A 24206-nucleotide genomic window follows, 5' to 3' on the forward strand; every position below is an offset into this window, starting at 1 on the left:
ACAATATCCACTTCTGATCTGTCTGTTTAAAACAATTTGGGAGGCATGTAGCAAAAGACAGGTATCAGGAAAAGGGATATTTTTATTGGTCTTCGAAACAGTTTCAGGAAAAAAATGTGGCTTTTCTCTTAGAGCAATTTAATTGGTAAAAAATACTTTTCCAATGCATTTAGGGTGGCATGGGAAAACACACCAAAATGGCTATTTTTCAATACTTGGAAGACCGATGCTTTGAATTGCTTGAAGTAAGTAAGTTGCTTTATCAATCTCAGCATTGCGTTGGAAATGAACACAATATACAGCGAGCACCGCGGCAGTTCAGGCAAAACCACAATATACAGTTCTGCTCCAGGTGCTGTAAGTGAAATTCAGAAGTTGAGAAAAGAGAAAAGATTCTGTGAGAGCTGAGTATACATGACAATACCATCTTGTGTGGACATTTTCTGGATTCCTGACTGAGGGAAGATAATTTTTTCTGCCATGAAAATATGTTTGGTGGATTGGAGATTATAATTTTTATAGGATAATGGATTCATTGGTTTCAAAGAACCATATAAAGTGTATTCGGTTCAGTCCTTTGCTGCAAGCTTAAATCCCCTCTGAACTCTCTCCATCAGGGAAAGGCCACACTGAAGGGCAGCACATGCTTGAATAGCACCACCTTGCAGTGACCAAGACAGTCAGTGATGACATCGGGCCACATGGGCTGGAGTCCTGGCTTTCCTATTGACCGCCTACAGAGACTTGGGTACATTTCTTAACCTCCGTGCTCTTCATCTTCCTCGTCCCTATGTTGGGGAGGGATAAAGCACCTGGAACAGGGGCTAGCAGGTCCTGGATCTACAGGGCAGCTTCCTCTTACTTTAAATCAACTTACATTATCACAGGTATTCAGGAAAGTTCAGTTCTGCCTAGAAAGACCAGAGAATCGAATTTTATTTATTTATCTATTTATTTACTTATTTATTCAGAATAAGAGGTAATTACTTTTGGTTACTAGCAGAGTAGCTTTCATTGAACTATCGTCTGATCATAACAATTTTGAACTTTAGACTACAAAGAAGTGTAAATAATTATAAAATCAGAATTCAAATAACTATTTGAAGCCTGGGGGATGGCTGAAGCTATTCAGAAATTGAGGGGGACATGATCCTTGAAAGGAAGAGGAAAAAACTACGTAAGATCCACATTTATTTTTGAAAACATTTATTTATTTATTTTCGAGGTAGAGAGGGAGAGACAGAGAGCATGAACGCAGGGGGAGGGGCCAAGGGAGAGGGAGAATCTCAAGCAAACTCCCTGCTGAGCTTAGAGCGGGTTGTGGGGCTCCATCTCCAGACCCTGAGATCATGACCTCATGACCTGAGCTGAAATCAAGAGTTGGATGCTTAACCAACTGAGCCACCCAGGTGCTCCAAGATTCACATTTGAATTGCTTTTTCCTTGAGGGTACTCCTCATCTTGTAAAGTACATAAGGGATAGAGCTCATAGGAAGAAGCAGATGGATGGGACCGAGGATTCACAAGGCAGAGTCAGAGATTGAGGAAGGATGTTTCAGAAAATTGGGAGACAGAGTGGGGTGCTCCAAAATCTGCACAAATTCCCGTCAAATTGTTGGTTTCCACTTGCACATAATCAGACCCCAGGGAATCCGATGGAAAATAACAGCTGGAAGTTTAAAAGGGTCAAACAGGGGTGCCTGGGTGGCTCAGTTGTTAAGCCTCTGCCTTCGGCTCAGGTCATGATCCCAGGGTCCTGGGATCGAGCGTCACATGGAGCTCCCAGCTTGGCGAAAGCCTGCTTCTCCTTCTGCCTGCCTCTTCCCCTGCTGTGTTCCCTCGCTCACTGTCTCTCTGTCAAAGAAATAAATAAAATCTTTAAAAGAGCCAATCAGAGGTTTCAGCAGGTGCCTGGTGCTGGAGAGACAAGTTTGGAATTCAAGTCCAGCTAAGTAAAAGGGGCATATTAAATTCTTTGTTCCTTTCACTGAAACCCTTTGAGGGCCATGCCTTAGGAAGGTGAATCCCAGGACTAAGAATGACAACTGAGGCCTCAGGGCAAAACAAGTTCAACCCATCAAAGACCCACAAGATGAAGGTAATTTGTCAGTAGTTTAATGGCACTAGAACAAAACTCAATATTCTTCAGAGGAAGATACTGTGGAAAAATGTGCCCACAATTAAGGGGGAAAATAGTCAAACAGATCTTTGAAAGTCCTAGATGTTAGAAATTGCAGATGAAGACTTTAAAATAACTATGTTACACACCTAAAAGAATCTGTTAGGAAGATTGATATAATGGGTAAAGAGATGGGGAATATCAAGAAAAATATGGAAACTAAAAAAAGAACCAGATGGAAATCCTAGAATTGAAAACTGTAATATCTGAAATTTAAAAATTTACTAGATAAACTTAATATCAAATCAGTCACCACAGAAGGAAAAATAGACAGTATACTTATAGAATGGAAACCATCAAGGCCAGCCCACAACTCCGACCCACAGAAATGATATCTGCCTTTTAAAAAAGAACCTGTACCCAAGCAAATCATATTCAGACTTCTGAAAACCAAAGATGGGGAAAATATTAAGTCATCTGGAAGAAAAAGATGTAACATACTAAGAAAAGGGACAATGGTTAATAAAGACTGGCGTCTCATCAGAAATATGGAAAGCAAAAGATAATGAACAGACCTAAAACTCTCTATGACTTATATTTGACTTACATTCAACAATATCATTAATTACACTAATTGTAAATGGACCTACACTTCTAGTTAAAAGTGTGTGTCCATTTTAAATAAAAACACTGACAGGTTGAAAATAAAAGGATGGAGAAATATATACCATATGAACAATGAACATAAGAGATCCTGCATGATTATATTAACATCGAGATAGATTTCAAGATAGGGATTGCTGCCAGAGGTAAAATGAAACATTTCATAATGATACAAGCATCAATTCATTAAGATCATGTAGCAACCCTAAGTATATATGCATCTAATGATAAGAAATGTTAATTTTCATAACATCCTGTACACTTATTCCCTTTAAGGAGACTTGCCTTGATTAGGAAGATATTTCAGTCTTTTGGAGCAGGTGTCTGTGAGCCACAGAAGTGGGCTGGTTTTGATGCTTCAGAGAAGCAGGTAAAAAGGCTTTACTTGAGACAAAGAAATAGAGTCATCAATCTTCCCACTTCACTCAGGACTAAGATGCTTTATGGGACATGGGGGTGTGCAAAAACCAGGATGGAACCCAAATTAAGGCAGTCCTAGGCAAACTGGAATTGCTCATCATACAAAGAAAGGAATTAATTTTTTTGGAAATAGTGGAATAAGAAAGTAAAGGAGAACAGAATGGAGAGCCAGGAGATGGTAGGAGGTTGTATAGTAGTTAAAGTGAGTCCTTTTAATGATCCCTCAAACCCTAAGTAAAATTAGTAAACTCAGAAGATGATAGGTTCAGAGTGTGTGTGTAGGTTTGGGAAACTTGTGATGAGGTAGAATGGGAGAAAAACAGACAGTATATGTCATGGACATGGACTTCATGGAGCAAGGACCATGAGTATTATGGCCTGAAGGTTTGTATCCCTGCACCCCCCAAGTCATATGTTAAAATCCTAACCCCCAATTTGATGGTACTTAGAAATGAGGTTTTTGGAATGTAATTAGGTTTAGATGAGGTCTTGAGGGTGGAGACCTCATGATGGATTAATGCCCTTATAAGAAGACAACAGAGAGCTAATTGTCTCTCTGCTATGAAAGGATATGGTAAGAAGGCAGCCATCTTTAAACCAGGAAGAGCGCTCTCACCAATGACTGAATTGGCTGGAACCTTGATTTTGGACTTTCCCACCTCCAGAACTATGAGAAATAAATACTTGTTGTTTAAGCCACCCAGTCTATGATATTCTATTTTAGAAACCAAGACCATAAGTCTTTAGGAATTTGTAGAAATCATGACGATGACCTTGGACTCGTAGAGGCTATGAAATGGGAGATTTGAATCAAGTTGGCATATATTAAGGGCAAAAAGGACTATGATTTACATCTGGATCTCATAACTATATTAGTTAAACGTTTTTTGGTAGTGGATAATAGAAAATCTATCCAACTAGATCTGACGATAAAGGGCATTTATTCACTCATTAATTGAAAAGGGCAATGGTAAAGTGAGCTTCAGGTTTGATTCAGTCTGGGAGTGTCACAGTCACTTCTGGGCTCTGGTTCCATTTCTAGCCAAATATCTTAGCAACCCTCCTCCCTGCTACCTTTCATATTCAGACTGGTTTCCCTCGTAGTGGCAACACTGGCATAGCAGTTCCGGAACTCCTGTTCTCACATGACACCATAAGCCAGCAAACTTGGACTGTAAAGAGCAAGATAGTAAATATTTTAGTCTGTGTGTCTCTGTTGCAACCAGTCAACTCTGCTATTGTAGTGCAAAAGCAATCATAGACAATATGTGAACAAATGTGCATGGCTGAGTTCCAATAGAACTTTAATTATCAATTTGAATTTCATATAATGTTCATGAATTATGAAATGCTTTTCTCCTTTAGATTATTTTTTCCTAACCATTCAAAAATGTGAAACAATTCTTAGCTCAAAGACTGAACAAAAATAGGCAGAGGGCCTTTCACCTACACATCATACTTTGCTAACCTTTTACTTAAAAGATTGACCAGTTTTAAGCAAAAAACTCTCCTTCCTTACATGTGCTCCCTTTTCTCTTCTCCATTACTCTCACTCAAGGTGACAATCTCTGTACCATTTGTGTGTTAAAATCTTCCAAATTTTCATCTCCAACCTAGATTTCTCCCCTATCTCCAAAGTCCTGTAGCCACCTGTCTTCTTGACCTCTCCATTTAAAGATTTAATAGCATTTTAAATTTAATGTAATCTAAACCTGCTAAGGAACTCTGATTCCATAAAAATAGGCTGATATAAACATTTGGGTGCACAATGTCCACAATAGCCAAACTATGGAAAGAACCTAGATGGCCATCACAGATGAATGGATAAAGAAGATGTGAGATATATAGACAATGGAATACTATGCTGCCATCAAAAGAAATGAAATCTTGCCATTTGCAACAACATGGATGGAACTGGAGGGTATTATGCTGAGCAAAATAAGTCAATCAGAGAAAGACAATTATCATATGATCTCCCTGATAATGAGGAATTTGAGAGGCAACGTGGGGGGTTTGGGGGGGAGGGAAGGTAAAAAAATAAAACAAGACAGGATCAGGAGGGAGACAAACCATAAGAGACTTTCAAACTCACAAAACAAACTGAGGGTTGCTTGGGGGAGTGCAGTTTGGAGAGGGTGGTTGGGTTATGGACATTGGGGAGGTATGTGCTATGGTGAGTGCTGTGAAGTGTGTAAACCTGATGATTCACAGACCTGTACCCCTGGGGCAAATAATACATTATATGTTAATAAAAATAATAATAAAAAAAAATGGCTGAGCTCCACAGCAGGCTGAGCTGCCGTGACATTTCCATGGAATTGACCCCAATGCCACAGGATGATTCTTCAGCATTCCTTATATTTCTGATATGCTTATGGTGAAAAGGAAATATTCTGATTACTCTTTTCCTCCTTGAGGGATGAATAAAACTGAGAAATAAATCAAGAATGTGACATCAGACACAGGAATGTTTCAGCAATATCTGTCAATTTTTGGAGATTTGGTGAGAAGAAAGTCATCGTTCAGTATCTTATTTGCACAGAAGGCACTAGGTCTGACTTGGAATTCACCCCCATGTGATCATTGCGATGTATCCATATTCTCCTGGTAGTGTTTTAGATTTTTCTCTTGCTCATCTGGGCTCTTGCAGCCTCGAGGGTGTTTTAGCTTCCACTGGGGCAGTTAAAGTACTTCTTTCCTATTACTTGCAGATCTGTATATCTCTTCAGCTTGACTCAGTTTGTCCAACTGATTCATTTCCTTATCAACTTGCTTTGGCCACTCCACTTTCTCCTGTGTTTTGAAAAGTACTATTTTTTTTAAAGATTTTATTTATTTATTTGACAAAGATCACAAGTAGGCAGAGAGGCAGGCAGAGAGAGAGGAGGAAGCAGGCTCCCCGCTGAGGAGAGAGCCCGATGTGGGGCTTGATCCCAGGACCCTGGGATCATGACCTGAGCCGAAGGCAGAGGCTTTAACCCACTGAGCCACCCAGGTGCCCCAAAGTACTATTTTTTAAAAATAAAAATGATTGTGTGTGTGTCCTTAATCTTTCATCTATTCAATACACATCTTTTGATTATTGCTGAACACTGGACACAGTTCCAGACTCTGAATATATAAATATCTGGAAGCTGTGGCCCACCCTTGAGATGCTCATAGTCCACTAAGGACAACAGAAATGTAAACTTACAACTTATATGATACAGCCGTGTAGGTGTTGGAATGAAACCTGAACAAAATGTGTAGGAAGAGAAGGAAATAGTCAGTGTTCACAGAGATGATGCAGTTACTATGTCAGGAAGAGAAAGAACAAAAGAAGGAAGGAAGGCAAAAATGAGAGTTCCAAGCCCAAGATATTGTCAGTTGAGCTGCAAGAATGATTACTTCCGGAAAGAGGAAGAATTGAGAAGATGTATTAGGTATATGAAATGCTTAATGAGACCATAAATGAGGAGAATTGCTTCTTACAGCATATGAGGAGATAATTTTTATCAGATAATGAAATTGTTTTCAGTCTTCAGAATGAAAATGAATCCCTTGCTAATGCAAATCAAGCTAATAAAGGGAGTGAGAGAGAATGTCGGAATTACACTTGGCTAGCGGTAGGCAGAAACCAACCTAAATAGTCTAAGAAAAAAAAAGAAAGATAATGAAGTAATCAAAATAATTGCTTAATAGGGAATGTGAAAGATCTGCAGTGTTAAACTATAAATGTACATTTTCAAGAAAAATGAGGTGACCTTAAGGAACAGATTAGAAACCCAAACTCACGCCGGGTAGAAGCCATGCTTTTCATTAGCAAAGCTCAAGATTAATTAAATCTGAAGAAGCTTTTTGAAATCCACAAGTGTGAGTTACATTAGACTACAATACAACTGGTATATTGTATCATAATTAATGATTAGCATGGACTTCTTTATTAAATGTATTCTGCGCAATTTGTGTGACAGATGTGAAATGAAGAGGACAAAAATGTGTTATTTAATACCAGAACGGAGTTTTGCAGCACCTGCTTTCAGAAGTGGGTGGAGTCATAGTTTATCTAGCAGACAAACATATTGTTCTCTTCCACCCTGGAACCTGCCTTGAGACCCACCCAGGCATGATGGAGGGAAACATGCCCTCTCACTAACCCTGTAGGGAATGAGGGAAGGGGGTGGACAGTGGTGGCTTATCAATGACCTTTCAGTCACTTCTGAATCAGATCTCTTACTTCAGCTATCTAATCTCAGAGACCAGTAGGAGAGTTTAGTGTTCCTCAGGATGGAAGCTCTGGAGAAAATGGTCCGTTGCTTGCAGAGCATGTTGACTATAGGTAAATGGAATTCCTGAGCAAGTAGGATGCAGTGGTCTAAGTTGTTTTACAGGAAAAAGTAAAGGGAAATGAATTTCTTAGGGACCCCAATGGAAAGGAGAAAGAAGAAAAGGAAGAGTCCTGGGGGGAAGAGGGTGAGAAGCGACAGGGTGACATAAACCATTTTCCTCTGCTCCACACACAGATGCCTCCTCTGAGAGACAGACATTAAGGGGAAATCAAAAGAAGGCTGCTCCATGTCTAGGGTGCACGAGGGAAGACGATCCACAAGCTGAACTAACTCAGACATGTAGGAAATCGGAGTCAAAAGTGGCATAAAAATGTAAACTGCATTCCGACCCCTGAAAGTCAGAATTATACAGAGCTTGCAGAAACCAACCTAGAGAGCCTGGGGTGAGGGTACGTGGTAGGTACAGCCTTCTAACTTCAGAATTCTGCAGGCAGGGAGCACACACTACATGTATAATTACAGCCCCAAACTCAAGGGACATAAATCCTTCTTCCTAAAAGCTTTGCTTGCTCCTGGTGGCCCCAGATTAAGCTGACAGGTGACTGTAGTCTTCTACTGCAGGCATGCAAATCTCTACCATGTTTCTCTCTAGAACCACCCCACCCCAACTCCATTTTGTTTCTCTCTAGAACCACCCCACCCCAACTCCATTTTGCAGCAAAGAACACTCTCCTTCATTACCCCATCATCTTCCTGATGGTGCATGAAGCATGTCCTAACTTCATGCTCCATCAGGAGAGAGGAGAAAGGCCATAGCACTCTTCCCTCCCCAAACATTCTCTTTCTAAATGAACTCCCACTTGTTTATGTAACACAGCTAGGGTAGGGAAAGTGTGTGTGTGTGTGTGTGTGTGTGTGTGTGTGTGTGTGTGTGTAGGGGGGTGTGGGGGTGGAGGGGGGATGCAAGGTCATGTTTTGCATCTCTTCCAGGCAAGTCCTGGAAAGGGGTGGCTGGAAACTTCCTCAGCAATCTTTAGAATGTGAGAGGATTTATTAGCCACTGGCCTCATCTTTAGGGTTTAGGGAAATTCTAAAAATAAAAGAAAAGTTCCATTACACATCTTTTTATAAGGTTATCCTTCACAACCACTAAAAAAGGTTTTATATATGTAAGTATGTATGTATGTATGTATGTATGTATGTATGTATGTATTATGTTTTTAATTGAGACTTATTTTAAAGATAGAGAATCTTAGGGATAAAAGCATCCACAGTTCATTTCATAGCCTTGGAAGTATCAATGGCAGACAGCAGGGGTTTTGTTTCTCATCTTTTCAACTTTCTTTGTTGTGTTCCTTCTGAGGACCGTGAACAAGACAGATATGGCCCCTGCCTCCTTAGAGCTTACACTATCAGGAAAGATTACTAATAAATATGCAGTTACAATACAGTCTAATCATGCTTTGATAAAGGAATCACAGAGCAAAGACCAGGAGCCCCTTACATGGGGTGAAAGACAAGTATGATTTTGAAGGCAGCCTTCCCAGTAGAATTGCCTTGACTCTTGTGTCAACACAGATGTCAGCTGCCACTTCAGATTCTCTCAGCCCCCTACACTGGGCTGTGCTGCAACACCAAGAACCCAACACCCAGTGGTCCTGGCCTCCATCTTGGTATCTACCACTCAGCTAGAGATTGCCAATCCTTGTGCACCACTCAGATCTGCTGAGAGGGACAGAAGCAATGGATGACTCCAACTTCTGTGCTTTGAATCCACTGTGTTGGGGCTGATGCCCCACTTCCCAGGTTGCTCTCTGCCAGAGACTAAGTGACAAAGGGATCCTAAGGCAGGCCCTTTTCCGTACAACACAGAACTTCTACAATAGGCAGCTTTGGCTCTAAGATTCCCTCTCAGTCTGACAAGAACTATCTTTCTTTTCTTTTCTTCTTTTTCTCTAAGCCCCATCCTCTGCAACCACTGATCTTTTTTTGTTTTCCTCACCATAACACATACCCTCCCCAATGTCTCCCAGCCAGCCACCCCAACCCTCCCACCCCCTCCCCCAGCAACCCTGTTAGTATCCTGAGATTAAGAGTCTCTTATGGTTTGTCTCCCACACAATCCTATCTTGTTTCATTTTTACCCTCCCTTCCTCCCACGACCCCTGGTGCTGCCTCTTAAATTCCTCATATCAGAGAGATAATATGATAATCGTCTTTCTCTGATTGACTTATTTCACTTAGCATAATAACCTCTAGTTCCATCTCATTGTTGCAAATGGCAAGATTTTGGTGTTTTTTCGGATGGCTGCATAGTATTCCACTATGTATATATAGAGAGAGATATCTATCTATAGATATCTCTCTCTCTCTCTCTCTCTCTCTCTACATATATATATATATATATATATATATAGATATCTCACATCTTCTTTATCCATTCATCTGTTGATGGACATCTATGCTCTTTCTATAGTTTGACTATTGTAGACATTGCTGCTATAAATATTTCGGTACACGTGCCCCTTTGGATCACTACGTTTGTATCTTTAGGGTAAATATCCAGTAGCTATTGTTGGGTCATAGGGTAGCTCTATTTTCAACTTTTTGAGGAAACTCCATACTGTTTTTCAGAGTGGTTGCACCAGCGTGCATTACTACCAACAGCGTAGGAGGGTTCCCCTTTTTCTGCATCCTCACCAATACCTGTCGTTTCCTGACTAGTTAATTTTAGTCATTCTGACTGGTGTCAGGTGGTATCTCACTAGGGTTTTGATATGTATTTCCTGATGGTGAGTGATGTTGAGCACTTTTTCATGTGTCTATTGGCCATCTGGATGTCTTCTTCGCAGAAATGTCTGTTCGTGTCTTCTGCCCATTTCTTGACCAGATTATTTGTTCTTTGGGTGTTGAGTTTGATAAGTTCTTTATAGATTTTGGATACCAGACCTTTATCTGTTATGTCATTTGCAAATATCTTCTTTCATTCTGTCAGTTGTCTTTTGGTTTTGTTGACTGTTTCCTTTGCTGTGCAAAAGCTTTTGATCTTGATGAAATCCCAGTAGTTCATTTTTGCCCTTGCTTCCCTTGCTTTTGGTGATGTTTCTAGGAAAAAGTTGCTGCGCCTGAGGTCAAAGAGGTTGCTACCAGTGTTCTCCCCAAGGATTTTTATGGGTTCCTTTCTTGCATTGAGGTCTTTTATCCATTTTGAGTCTGTTTTTGTGTGTGGTGTAAAGAAATGATCCAGTTTTGTTCTTCTGCATGTGGCTGTCCAATGTTCCCAACACCATTTGTTGAACAGACTGTCTTGTTTCCATTGAACATTCTTTCCTGGTTTGTCAAAGATTAGTTGACCATAGAGTTGAGTGTCCATTTCTGGGCTCCCTATTCTGTTCCTTGATCTATGTGTCTGTTTTTGTGCTGGTACCATAGTGTCTTGATGATGACAGCTTTGTAATAGAGCTTGAAGTCTGGAATTGTGATGCTGTCAGCTTTGGTTTTCTTTTTCAACATTGCTCTGGTTATTCGGGGTCTTTACTAGTTCCATATAAATTTTAGGATTATTTGTTCCATTTCTTTGAAAAAAAATGGATGGTGTTTTGATAGGGATTGCATTAAATGTGTAGATTGCTTTAGGTAACATAGACATTTTTACAATAATTATTATTCCTATCCATGAGCATGGAACGTTTTTCCATTTTTTGTGTGTGTCATACTCAATTTATTTCATGAGTGCTTTATAGTGTTCTGAGTATAGAGTCTTTCCATCTTTGGTTAGGTTTATTCCTAGGTATCTTTTGGGTTTTGATGCAATTGTAAATGGGATCGACTCTTTAATTTCTCTTTCTTCTGTCTTGCTGTTGGTGTATAGAAATGCAACTGATTTCTGTGCATTAATTTTATATCCTGACACTTTACTGAATTCCTGTATGAGTTCTAGCAGTTTTGGAATGGAATCTTTTGGGTTTGCCACATAAAGTATCATATCATCTGCAAAGAGTGAGGGTTTGACTTATTTTTTGCTGATTCAGATGCCTTTTACTTCCTTTTTTTTGTCTGATTGCTGAGGCTAGGACTTCTAGTACTATGTTGAATAGCAGTGGTGATAGTGAACATTCCTGTTGTGTTGCTGACCTTAGGAAGAAGCTCTCAATTTTTCCCCATTGAGAATGATATTTGCGGTGGGTTTTTTATAGATGGCTTTGATGGTATTGAGATATGTACCCTCTATTCCTACATTTTGAAGAGTTTTGATTGACAAAGGATTCTGTACTTTGTCAAATACTTTTTTAGCATCTACTGAGAGTATCATATTGTTCTTGTTCTTTCTTTTATTAATGTATTCTATCACACTGATTGGTTGTTTCTATCTCTGGTGCACGGCCCTGTTTGGAGTCTCCAAACCCAGTAGATTCCTGCAGCACACTCCCATGCCACTCCTCCCAGTGGAGGAAGTGGGATTTCCCAGGATTGGCCACTTGTGGGGTCCCTGCTCAATGAGCAGTGGTCCAACTGTGCCTCAGATCATGGTTTAAGGTAACCCTGAGTTGAGAACCCACTCCTCGGCTCCGTCTTTGCAGCTGGCTTTCCCACTCTGGTAGCTGGGAGCTCTACTGCACTCAGGCACCCTCGGTCTTTCTGTGAGCTCGCGGGTCCTGAGAACTTGCTGTCCCAGTGAGGGCTCCACCCCCTGCTTAGCCTTTGAGTTGATGTCCTTCAGTGAAACAGACTTCTATATGTTCTGATTTTGTGCTCTGCTCTCTACTGCTTACCAGGTGCTGGCCTCTCCCCCCATGGTCTATCTTCCTGTATATTGCCTTGGATTTACTTCTTTGCAGGTCCTGCCTTCCAGAAAGTGGTTGCTTTTCTGTTCTTGGAATTACTGCTATTCTTCTCTTCGATCTGCTGTTGAGTTTGTAGTGCTCAGAATGGTTTGATAACTATGTAACTGAATTCTTGGAATGAGACGAAATTCAGGTCTCCTGCTTTTCTTCCATCTTGCTCCTCTCTCCTCCTGACTGAAACTTTCTTACTAAGAATTTCTTTTCCTGCCTCCATTATGCTTTGACATCATTCTCTGCTTTTTCCACCTTTTTGTTCCTCCCTCTTTTTCCTCATAGTTGTTTCACACAATCAATATCTTGGATACTTAACCCAGTTTTGATGTCTGCTTCTCAAAGGATCTAAACTAGCACATTTTGCCCTTTATTTGGAAATACTTGTAGGTAAAGAAAAAAGACTTTTCCTTTAATTTTCTGGGTTTTCTGACTGGGGCCCTGTGATGTAGGCTGACAAAGACTGATTAGCACAAGAAAAACAGTTTATTAACACATGTAACTTGCATACATGTGGGAGAAACTCAGTGATGAGTAACTCAAAGAGGTGGTTAAAACTTGGTCTCATATAGGGACACCTGGATGACTCAGTCAGTTAAGTGTTCGACTCTTGATTTTGGATCAGTTCATGATCTCAGAGTTGTAAAATCAAGCCCCATGTCAGACTCCATGCTGGGTGTGGAGGCTGCTTAAGATTCTCTTTCCCTCTGCCCCTCCCCATCTCTCTCTCTTCCTCTCTAAAAAACAAAAACAAAAAAATAAAACAAAAACAAAAACACTTGAGCTTATATAGCATCTTAACAAAGAACAGTAAATTTGTTGAAAAGTACAGGACAAAGAAAGAGGTTTTAGGATTCCAAGGAGGACAAACTATGGGAAGGTAAATATATGGGAGAAACCAATGAGTGTGTTTCCTTTGTGTAGTTCCACCCAGTGCTGAATTTCCATCTTCTCTGTGGCTGTAAACTTTCCCTGGGAGAGGGGATTTCCAGCAGTGTTCATTTTTCAGAAGTTTTTGCTTTTCATCAGACAAGGGAAGCTCCAGAAATGCTTCTTTCTATATCTCTTGACTCCCAAATGCTTTTAGCTCAAAATAATTCATATTCCAAGTGGCATATCTTGGCACATATAAGTGGCATATATTGGTTCCTTGCACATGACATCATTGGATACATGATCTGGTATTCTGAGAGGCTGCCAAAATGGCCAGATGTCATGACCTAGAAGGATGAGGTTGTTAACCCCACTTAGGGCTTAATGGCTGTGAGGCCAGGGAATGCATAGTGTGGCAAGTTAGAACTAAGATTTTGGCATAAAGCTGAGATCCTCCAAAGACCAGTCTAGTAGGAAACAAAAGGCTCATAGGGTTGGGGCAAACAGATTCCCCTTCTTACTTTCTCCCCTTTTGAGGCATTGTTTCTCTGTACTGTCACCTTGAGAAATCTTGAATACTCAATGATCACATCTGCTGAGCAAACTACTGTACTTATTAAGACTTGTGCTGAAGCAGTGGCCAGAGTGCTAACACGTTTCCTGTTGTTTCACATCCTGTCTTGTTTCACCTGTTTTCTCCTCCCTTGTTTGCCCTGGGATTACACATCCCTGCCCTTCCCACAAAGCACCAGCTCTGATTTCTTGCTTTAGGCTCTGTTGTCTAGGAAATCTGGGCTCAGACAAGTTTTAAACTAATACTTGGTATAGATAATTAGGTAAGAAATAGTTTCTGAAGATGGAGGAAAATAGTCCAGACTTAGAGAATAACATTCTGGGACACCTAAAGGCAAACTGGGATGTGGCTTTTCAAGAACTGAAAAGAAGCTCAGTTTGGCTGTATCACAAGCCTGCGGTGGTGGCACAGGGATAGGTAAGAGGAAGGACTAGAGTGATACATGTGTTCCCTAAATGCTGCAAGGGCCACACTGAGGTGTGAAAGCTCCTGAAGGATTTGCAGCCAGGGAATGACAAGGTCAGATTTGCACTATAGGTCACTCCAGTGGCAATAAGGAGACTGGACTGAAAATGGGCAGGAAAGACGTAATTATCTTTACAAACCCTCACTAGGGTTGTTGTATTGGTGTTGTTTTTTATGATAAAATGAAAGTAGCCTACCCTACATTAGCTGTCCCATTTTATTTGAGTAGTCCAGTCGTATCATTTCCTACCACCTACTGAAGTACATTTTCCTTTTAAAGTTATTCTGAGAAACACACATGAAGTATGATGAAGGGCCAATTTTGGTGTTAATGTATTTTTAAATCTATGAAATCTTTCCAAATCAATGGGATGTTAAGAAAAACTACCCACAATTTGGAAATAGGCAGAAAGGATCACTTGGTCTCCTGATCGTGGAGTGCAGGACATTGTCTAATGTGCCTGAAGCAGGTATCTGATTTTCTAGGGTTGTAAACTTGTGTTTAGCATTTTCTTTACTACTGATTAGGACATTTTACTTCTCTGGAAGTGTGGAGGTTAACTCGTAGAAAACTGATAATAAAAATGTAAATGAATCTTGTCCCAAAGGGATGCCAGTGATGAGAAGATAACCCAAAGGTGATCATTCATTGTCCTGTAGGACAAACTCAGTTTTGTGTCTAACCTAGCAATCGTATTCCAACATTTAAAAGTGCTGTTTTGGGGGCGCCTGGGTGGCTCAGTGGGTTAAGCCTCTGCCTTCGGCTCAGGTCATGATCTCAGGGTCCTGGGATCAAGTCCCGCATCGGGGGTCTCTGCTCAGCCTGCCTCTCTGTCTGTCAAATAAATAATAAAATCTTTTTTAAAAAAGTGCTCTTTGAGTAAGCCTTACCATTTTAAAACTTCCCTCCCCAATTAATGAGTTGGATGAAGTCTTTGTCTTATATTCATTTCATATTTTTATAATGTTTTTAACTTTTGCAAATTATATTTTGGCAGAGGAGAAGCCTATAATATACAATATAGGCCAATTATTCAATGTGTAGGGTTATTATTTACTTTATTCCAGAAACAAGAGTCAAGAGAGAGGTGCTTAATAACCATTTTACTTTCTTCATCAGTACCTACTTGACATTGATTTTAAGATATATACATAAGATATATACATATCTCATATATATATATATGTATATATATACAATATTTAGAAAATGTACCATATATGGTACATTTTCTAAATATTGCTTCTCTCCCACTCACTTGATTTTCTTCTTTAGGAATTCTTAGTACATGTGTTTTTGATCTTCTCTTTCTACCCTTTCTGTTATTGTTCTAGATGGTGTCTCTAGATTTATCTTTCAGTTTGCTAATTCTCTTTTTGATTCTACCAAAGATTAAACGCTGTTTAATCTGTTCATAAAACTTTTAATTGCAAAGGCTATCTTTTTCAGTTTCGGAATTTCCACTTTGTTCTTTATTAAATCTGTCTGATCTTTTTTATAGTGTCTTGTTTTATTATTCTGATGCTTTGCTGTTATCAATCATTTAAAATATACTTATTTTCCTTTCTCTGTAGTTTTTCTATCATAGGATACTCCTATGATCTTGTTTTTGCTGTTTGTTATATCTGCTTAACTTGGTTTATGCGGATTATTTCTCTCTCTCTCTTTTTAAAATTTGGATTGTCATTTTTAAGTAGGGTATTCTCAGAACTCTGTGTAAATCATGCATGTCCTGGATTAAGGTTGGGACTTTCTAAGAGGATTTTGGCAGGAGCTGCTCCCTGAGAAAAATTATTTTGATGATTTCTCAGTTTGGGAATCCCAGATCCTACACCAAGTGAAGGGCAAGGTGTAACAAAAAAAGACCATGGTAACAAAATCTCAAGGGACACTTTTTAACCTAAAGCACCAGGAAATTAGATAAAATCCCTTGTTCTTTACCTGTGTTAATGAGCAGATTTTTTTCTAGTCCAATATTTATGGAGGACAAAGTCTGCATTAGCTTCCTATTGCTGCTGTACTAGATTATCACAAACTATCCATAATTTTGTAGGTCAGAAGTCCAAAATGTATCTCATTGAGCTAAAATCAATGTGTCCGTAGACCTGGTTCCTTCTGGAGTCCCTAGGGGAGAATCCATTTCTTTCTTTTGAAGCTGTGCACATTCCTCAGCTGATGGCGCCCCCTCCCCGCCCATTTTCAAAGCCAACAGTGCTGAGTTAGGTCTTTCTCACATGGCATATCTCTGATCTCTTCCTCTGTCTTCTTCTTCCACTTCTAAAGACTCTTGTAATGACATTGGAACTACTCAGATAACTCAAGATACTCTTGTTATTATAAAGTCAGTTCATTCACAGACTTAATTCCCTTTTGCCAAGAATGATAACATTCACAAGTTCCTGGCATTAGGATGTGGATATTTTTTAGAGAGCCAATTTTCTACTGACCACATGATGTTTTGAAGATCTCAGCTTCATGCAAGGATCTTAGTTCTAACATGCCACTCTGCGCAGGCCCAGACATCACAGCTATTAAACCTACACCCTATGTTAGCAAAACCCAAACCTTCATGCAATGAGTCTACAGTATCAATTCATATTCTTTCTACCTTGATCTTTCTATTTATTCTTTCACAGTCTAAGCACGAAGTTTTTAAAGATGAAGACTAAAGAAAACAAGGACAAAATAAAACTGTACATGTTAAGTCAGGTCCCTATAATAACAATGATTATTCTTGTGACATGAATGAAGATTTTATCACATGGGGGATGGAGACAGTGCTGTGTCCCCTGCTCCAGCACTAAGCCCATCTCACCCTGCAGTACCGTAGTTGCAACACTCTTTAAAGACAATCACCAAGTCACAGAGACCTTACTCTTCCCAACTCTTATCTAGTAATACTGAGGATAAGGCTGGTTTAATTGGTCAAACATTATATTTAATATTTACCACAATTATGAGATTCGAGCTGCCTGGAGAACCTGGCCAATGTCCAAGATCATCATGGACATAATTGTCTTTTGCGATGTAGAGAATACTAATTTACTGTATTCCTATTCTTAGTTATTAAGACCTGTTTCTAAAATCTTTACTTTGGTCATTTATTCATTCCTTTGTTCAGCATTTATCTAAGTATCTCCTATGTGCTAGCTCCAAGAGGGAGTGTAAACTATGCAAGAATATGCCCTACTCACAAGGAATTTAAACTCTAATAAAGAAGAATGAGAATTTATAGTCTAACAGAAAAGAGAAAGATATTTTAGGAAGATAATCCCTTTGTATGAAGAGGGAAGATGTGTGTGTGTGTGTGTGTGTGTGTGTGTGTGTGTGTGTGTGTGTGTTTATCCTTCAATCCTTCAGGTAGGGAAGGAATTTGCAAGTTTTTTTTTTCTTTTCTTTTCTTTCTTTCTTCTTCTTCTTCTTCTTCTTTTTTTTTTGGTTGAAGTATAACATAAATACAGAAAGTTGCATGAATCCAAAGAATATAGCTCAATGAATTTATTAAAATTGAGCATACCCAGTAACCATGGGAGATAAAGAAATAGAATTTCACTAGCACCCAGAAAGCCCTTTTCTGGTCAATAATTCAGCAGGAGGAAGGAAATATATCAAACAACTTTTTTTTTCCTATTCAACAATCTGCTTAATGCATACCTTCCTGCGTCACTAGTCACCCTTGGACCAGTGTTAGTCAGCTTTCAAAAATAGTTTCTCTGAGACAACTTCCCCATCTCCTACAAGCTGAAATCAGTGATGAAAGTCCAGGTGAAAAAGAGCAAAAAATTTCCAGCTGTCAAATTAACAGCCAGAGAGCATTTTTTCCTCACAAAAGACGCGTCTAGACTCATGGAAATTAGAAGAGAGAAAAAACCCATTAGGTCATCAGGCGAAGGATTGTTCCCTCTGATATAATTCCTAGTTTTTTCACTAGTTTAAAATGAGAGCAGCGGTTTTATGCAAAGTCAAGCCATACACACAAAGCCTACCTAATATACCCTTTATTATAGGAGTAGACAGGAAGCAACACCATACCAATTAAATACTGTAACCCCATAATGTTGCATTAAAGTCTATGACATACTATTAGAAACCAAGTGATATAGAGCATCCTTTATGCTGTGTTTAGAAGGCACAGAACAGCTATCTAACCCAAAGGTGAATCTATGTGGCCATAGGCAGACAAAACTTTCTCCATCAAGGTAGAGGAGTGCAAGGCTGTAATGTTCAAATCTCCTTGAGTGCTAATATCTATCAGTAGCTAAAAGAAATTCAGAAAGTCACTCTTTGGGATGAATTCTTCTTTAATCTTTTCTAGAAAACCTCATCTCAGTTCAAACAAAATGCTAAAAATAAGAGTGTGTCTCTAATAGGCAAACAACTCGGGTTGAGGTCTCTTAGATTATGTATTTGATATTGCTTTTTCATGGCATTAGAAATGGCATGAATCACAGCATTTGTGTTATACATTTCAACCAAGTTGCTGCTGTTTAGTGACTTTTCTCCAAAACCAGCAGCTCTCTTAGGCAGAAGCCATGTTTTTGTTTTATTTCCTGCAACTACAACAACTACCACAGATCTTGGGACACGGTGAGTGTTTAATACATGTTTGGTGACTCAAGAATGGCTATATGTACTAAGCTAAGGAGCTAGAACTTTATCCTAAAAGTGATATGGAGTCATCTCCTGAAGCTTATTCAGGAGAGGAGTGAAATTGTCATATTTATTTTGTAGGAAGAACCTTCTGGTAATAAGATAGAACATATACTATAAAGGGACTGACCTAGAGGTAGGATGAGTCACTAGGGGGTTACAGTGGTATTCCAGACTAGGTAGTTTGAATTAGGGTAGGACATGTTAAGATAAAAAGTAAGTGCTGATTTGAAGGATACTTAGAAAATAACATGTGTATGATCTAATGATTGATAGGATAGAGGGAAAGAGAAGATAGGGAAGAGACTCTAACAATGATTCTTGGGATTCTGGATTGAGCTTATGGTTGGGTGAAGGGTCAATCAGTTAAGATACAGATTAGAGTAGGTAGAAGGAGAAGGTTTGGTGTCAAAGACAGTAAGTTTACTATAAGTTTACTATATAGCCCCTTGGGCTGGAGGGGTCTGTGAGATGTCAGGTTTAAAATCACCAGAATAGAAGTGGGTTTTAGAACTATAGGTTTTGACACTGTTTCACAGGAAGAAAGACACAGCATGGAAATCCAAGGGGGAAAGTTCCAGAAGGAGACCAAGATGGAGTGGCTAGAGAGATGGGATAAAAACTAAGAGAATAGAGTAATAAAGAGAACATAGCTAATAGAGATGTGGACATCAAAAAGTTTGGATGAGCTAAAAGCTCATAATGCAATATGACATCGTATTGGGTATATTGGAACTTATTTGTAAGTGAAGTAATTAGGTCTCTTTTTGTTGCAATTACTGAAAGCTCAAGTCAAATCAGCTGAAGGAATTTATCAGTTCCTTTGATGAGAATGAGAATGGTGGAAGCAGATTTTAAATGATATTACTGTTTTCTCTCCATTTCTTGCCATAATCCCTCGTCCACACATCCCTGTCCTTCTACATTTTGGTCTCATTCTCTTTTACTGCAGAGAGGGTCCCTGTCCATGCAGGGACATAAGACAGCTCCAGGCTTACATTTCTTTAGTCTTGTAACTCCAGAGAAAAGAGGGAACAACTCTTTCCCCACCTTGGGATATACAACTTGCTCAGAAGGACTGATTAATCAGGCCAGGGTCATGGGTCCATTCCTAGGCCAGGGAGTAGGTACAGTGAATGGCCACACAATCAGAATCACATGGTTTGAGAGGGGAGGAATAAATCCAAATGAAAGAAGAAGAAGAGTTGCTGTTTCCAGAATATGTGGGAGATATGGAGGGGAACCAAAAACAGCAGATGTCTACAATCTGTTGAATGATGATGGTGGAAGCCAGTTTGCAGTTGAAACCCAGTCAGCCTTTTAGACTCAGCTCTGACAGATAGATTTAAAAACGAAGGCAAACCCCCATAGACTAGTCTTCATTTTGAGGAAGCTTGCCTATTAACTAAACATATGAAAAAGATAGAAAGGAAACAGTCAACAAAACAAAGATGTATGTATCCTCAGAAAATCACATATAAGAAAGGCAAATTTTCTTCTCCTTTACGGTGGTTGAAATTTGTTTTTAGCATGAGGTAAGACTATAATGTGTTTTTTTTTTAAACATTAGGTAAAATCACTGGATTTTCCAAGGTATTCACTTCGAGAAGGTGTACATTTATCCAGCAGTGAAATCACTGCACAAGATATTTCTGATACTTCTCTTCTGAATTTGTCTCAAAGCTTGAAGGGGTAAAAATCTATTTCTTTAAGGACAGATTTGAGTTTTTAAAACAATGTAAGTTGTCATTTGGAGCAAAATTTAGTGGGAAAGGTGAGTAATAGGAATACAACATAATCATGTAGTATAGTAATGATGGATTAATCTTCCTCTCCAGGACACTAAATGATCTGCTCCTTTCCCGCCTTTCTCTCCCTCACACCTCTCACTCCCTCTCTCTCTCTCCTACACTCTTCTCTCCTCAGTAGCTCTTACACACGCCAGCCAGATTAATCTTCTGAAGCAGAATTCCAATCATGTCACTACCTTCTTCAAAATGTATCAGTGACTCCTGGCTACTCACATAAATATGTCCAAACCCTTCGTTCTCAAAGTCAAAGCTCTTTGCAGTCTCACTGAAACCTGTTATTTGTTCTCCGTTCACTCAATGAACTGAACTCTTGAACATTTTACGTTTGTTCTCTAGAACTTTTTGTCCCTCTGTTCTTTATGTCTAATCTCTGCATCTCCTTTATGACACCAATCAAATGTCATCATTCCCATGTGTTAGCCCTCCCTGATGGTTGCATTCCAGTTGATTACCCTTGGTTTCCTCCACCCGGGGAATACCTGTCATCTTTACGCCATGGGATTGTCCAGTGTTCTTATTTCTATTTATCTGAAATTTTGTGGGAATATGGTGTTAGCATTGATGTAATGTTTCAGCTATCAATAATAATGATATATTTAATACAGCACTGGGATTTAAAATAAGTGGACAGCAGGGAGACACCTAACACAGGTTATATTGATCATTACAGTGTAGTAAAAAAAAGCAGCATAGTCTCTAATGTTATTAGACAAACTGGGTTTGAATCCTAGCACTTCGACTTATCAGCTGGGTGTTTTTAAGCAATGCATTTAATATTTCTCTAAGCATCTATTCTCTAATTTGTAAAATGGAAATGATGACATCAGTTTCTTAACTTTATTGTGAGGATTAGAAGAGTCATGGAAAAGATTTTTTAAATGATCTTAGAGAGACAAAAACCTCTATAAGTATAATAAAATCAAGATGCCGTAAATGACTGATATTCTGATTGCTTAAAATGTAAACATTTTTGCATGGCAAAATAATGCTATAACCAAAGCCAAAAGAGGGTAAACTAAAAAAAAAAAAAAAAAGTTTGCAACATTTATGACAGATAAAGGGAGTAGTTTCATTCTCTGATCTACCAGTGAGGAAGAAAACAAATCTAGTAAAAGAAAAAGAGGAAGAAAGAAAAAAGAAAGAAAGAATCAATCCACAGAAAAGGAAATACAAATAACTTTTCAACATATAAGATGTTCAAACTCACTTGTAATGTAGTAACTGCAAATCAAAACTCAGTGATATGCTATTTTTAACTGAACTGAGGTAACTTAAATAGGTACAGCTTCTTTGAAAGGCATTTTACCTCATACTCTTGGAAATTCCCTTCTAGGAATGTATGTATATACCTATGCCTTCCAGTATGGTAGTCATGACCGTACCTAGTTGCTAAGCACTTAAAATGTGGCTTGTCTGAGTTAGGTGGTACTCCCTAAAATATACACTGGATTTCAGAGACTCAGTCCAAATCAAATGTAAAATACCTAATTGATGGTTTTTAAAAAGATTTTATTTACTTTAGATAATCAGATATAATGTGCAAGAGTGGGGAGGAACAGAGGGAGAGGGACAAGCAGACCCCATGCTGAGCACAGAACCTGATGCAAGGCTCATCCCATGACCCTGAGATCATGACCTGAGCCAAAACCAAGAGTCAGATGCGGGCGCCTGGGTGGCTCAGTGGGTTAAGCTGCTGCCTTCGGCTCAGGTCATGATCTCAGGATCCTGGGATCAAGTCCCACATCGGGCTCTCTGCTCAGCAGGGAGCCTGCTTCCCTCCCTCTCTCTGCCTGCCTCTCTATCTACTTGTGATCTCTTTGTCAAATAAATAAATAAAATCTTCAAAAAAAAAAAAAAAGAGTCAGACGCTTAACCAACTAAGCCACCCAGAAACCCCTCTTGCTGATTTTTTACTTTGATTTACAAGTTGAATATTTGGGATATAATGGGTTAAATATAATATATTTTAAAAGTTAGTTTTACTTATTTTACTTTTGATTTTTTATTTATTTAAGATTTTATTTATTTACTTATTTACTTAGAGAGCATACAAGTTGGGGGAAAGGGCAGAGGGAGAGGGAGAAGCAGACGCACTGCTGAAGAGGAGCCTGATGTGGAGTTTGATCTTAGGACCCCAAGATCACAACCTGATCTGAAGGCAGATGCTTAACTGACTGAGCCACTCAGGCACCCCTCTTTTACTTTTTTAAATGTGACTACTAAACATTTAATTTTGCAGAAGTTGTTCACGTCATATCACTATTGAACAGTGCCAGCAAATACAGTTCTAATCCCGTGTATGAGAAATTATGCATGAATAAACAGTATCTGGAAACATCTTTAATATTCACTAACAGAGATTTTGTTAAATAAAACATGGTACATCCACAGAATGGAATATTATATGATGAGAGAAAAGAATGACACTAATACGTACTAAGGTGGGGAACTCGCTAAGCTAGACTGTTAAGTGAAAAAGAAGACCACAGAACGGATGTATATTAAGCTAATATCTGTGTTCGGTGACTATTGAAGGATTTTTGAGTGATGTATGTAAAAGTGTACATGTGTGTAGAATGTTATTGGAAAGGGGCATAAGAAATTATTTTTAGTTATTGTCTCAGGAAGAAAAATATGGCTCAGTATCTGGAGTGGGAGAAGATTTATTTTTAAATCTTTTTGTACTGATTAAATGTGTTATAATATATATTCTTTATTCAGGAAAAAAGTATTTGTAGGTCTTCATTGTTTCTGAGGAATTTCCCAAAAAGAATCTCCCAAAATCAGTTATGACAGATAATGACTCGTTAACATTTTTAATAAGTAAAGATGGGTGACAGACACATGTAAACCCTAGTGTCCTCCACGTAGTAGGCTCCTAGGAAATACCTATTCCTTTCCCTTCCCCGCATTTGGGCTGATAGCACAGATGTCACAATAGAATCTTTCCATGTTTTGGGGATACCTTACGCGTCACAACACGTTATGACTCCGGAGATGTCAATTATTTGTAAATGAGATAAGGCTACACGGATCTTATGGCACGCCCTGGAAGTTAGTTATTTCCCCCCACTAAATCGCAGAAGCTTGCTTGCTTACTTTTTTTATACCTCTCTGATCAAAATGGAAGGCAGCTTGTATAATGTATAACTTTGTAGTCAGTATAGCATTATTGGCTGTCTGCAAATTTTATTACCATATTAAGGACTGAAGCAAACTTTTCCAGTTATTACATCCTCTGCACTCAAATCTTCACTCTCCTTGTCAGCCTCTAGATTCTTCTGCAGTTAAAACACTCTCTTTCATTTCTGTATCAAAAACTCTTATGTGCCTTGCTAACCTCTTTGTCTACTTCAATCACCTCCTCTCACTTTCATGAAGTTTGTTGATTGATTGCTTCTCATGGGGTACGTCTGGTTTTCCAGCCCTTTGTCTAAATTTAAAACACTAGACCCATCCTTTAGAACACACACAGTGCTCAATTGCATTTGCTCATAAAATACCTTTTGTTTTTTGGAACAAAAGTC

This window comes from Lontra canadensis, unplaced genomic scaffold, assembly GCF_010015895.1.
Source record: "Lontra canadensis isolate GAN:19392208 unplaced genomic scaffold, GSC_riverotter_1.0 scaffold52, whole genome shotgun sequence".
Lineage (NCBI taxonomy): Eukaryota > Metazoa > Chordata > Mammalia > Carnivora > Mustelidae > Lontra > Lontra canadensis.